The sequence below is a fragment of the Malaclemys terrapin genome, chromosome 8, assembly GCF_027887155.1.
Source record: "Malaclemys terrapin pileata isolate rMalTer1 chromosome 8, rMalTer1.hap1, whole genome shotgun sequence".
Classification (NCBI taxonomy): Eukaryota; Metazoa; Chordata; order Testudines; family Emydidae; genus Malaclemys; species Malaclemys terrapin.
In genome coordinates, this window is record NC_071512.1 from 95,636,415 (window position 1) to 95,638,289 (window position 1,875).

The window sequence follows — 1,875 nt, forward strand, 5'->3', positions numbered from 1 at the left end:
CTTTAGAGTATGGGCTGTTTCAGCATTTCACTTCAAAGTAATCCAAAAGGGTTGTGCAGAATTATATTTAAAAGTGAAGTCAGAAAACATACAAGGGAACCTTTTTCCTTTTAAAAATCGGTAAGAACTGTCACTTGTAGCACTGGGATATTTTGCAAGTGATTGCTTTAAATGGTGTCTCTTTAATAGAGCAAGATGTTTCTTCAACAGGCAGATTTGCTTCAGAGGCAGTTGGTCTGGACAGATCAGCGCTTGAATATTAGTGATTGGTGCTCTATAAATACATTAGGTGGTCAGACCTTATGAAGCTTCTAAGCTATACAGACGATGCATCCTACTTCAAAAGTTTTTGTCCTTAGGAAACTGCCATCTAATGCTAGTTTACAAGTCTGCCTCTCAAGTCTGTCCCTCTTACAGGGGAGATGATTACTTGGAGTTGCCGGGGGAGGAATGGATGATGCGTGTAGTTCCCAGTGCAAGGCCTTGGTTGGAGTTGATCAGGTAAAGAAGGAAACTTGAAGGAGATGCCTCCAAAAGGAAGCTTGGGAAGATATGTGAGACTATGCCTCTGCCCCATTGTACAGTGAGCTTCTCAGATTGAATAGAGGGATATGACCTCTTCCCCCTCATTGGCACACCTACTTGGGCATCCCTAATGCCAAATGTGATTTGAGGAGCCCCTCCTCAGGGTTTATATAGGTGGAAGGCAGAAGATTTCTCTGTTCCTTCAACTCATGTACATTTGGGGAGCCAATCTTCCTTCGTTTCCTTGCCAGCCGGGGGTTAAACTAGCAGGCTTGCAGCCTCATTTGATGAGGTTGGGAAAAGGTCCAGAACCAGATAGAGCTTTGTAATATGAAGCTAAGAATCCCCTCCCCAGGAAGCTCCCTGCTACAAATTTATTTTATTCTTTGTCCTCTCATGATGGACTGACCTTTCCTCCCTTTAGCTAGGGCTTCCATGAAGCACAGCCAGCACATCATGTTTATTTTCAGCTGGTTGATAGGCTCTTAGTTTCCAATTCATGAAAATATAGTGTGCTAGTCTTACTGGACTAAAAGAATGATACAGTGAACAGAAGAGGAAGAAATCCCTTTCTTGTATTGATTTGAAATGCATGATCTAACTACAGTATGTATTATTTTGGGATCTGTTTTTTATTAAAGTTCAAGAAGAAAATTACTGATGCTTTCCTACGTGGTAAGAAGGAAAAGTGCAGGATTTTATTAAGATGTTTGACAATGTGCATCACATCATGGTACAGATGGCATTTGAATGATCCTGTTCATTATAAAGTGGAGAACTGTGAAATTTTAGAATGTATCACACACAGCACAATTTCTTTTCTTTTTAATTTCGTTTGAATGCAAACTTTTTTGAAAAGACCATATTCAGCATTGGTTTGTAGGCACAGAGTCTGAAAAAGAGTTTGAACAATAGTTTATTTGCTGACTTAACCTAAAGAACTTGGGTCCTTCGAGCCATCTAACATCTCTGTTTGGGGCTGAAGGGGCTGTACGTGCAAGGTTGACTGTGTTGATGTTTTCCAGGCCAGATTATATATTTTTAGATTGACTGCGTATTACTTGCAAGCTATTTTTAAATTTGTATGCAAGACGCCACTGGCACCAGGCAGAAGGTCCAGCCTGACCATTATCCATCCATCCATTATTTTTATTCTTAGTGACAGGAGTTTATGTAACAGACGTTCAGCAATGTGTTAAGGCATTTGGACATTGTCACCTGAAGGTAAACTGAAAAGCACACCATTTAGATTTCCCTGTGGATTTTATAATTTAAACCATATAGTCAAGACCCCCATGTTGCTTCCCTCCCACCCTAGTGTCAAAACTTATTTTGTTATCCAGTCCTTCT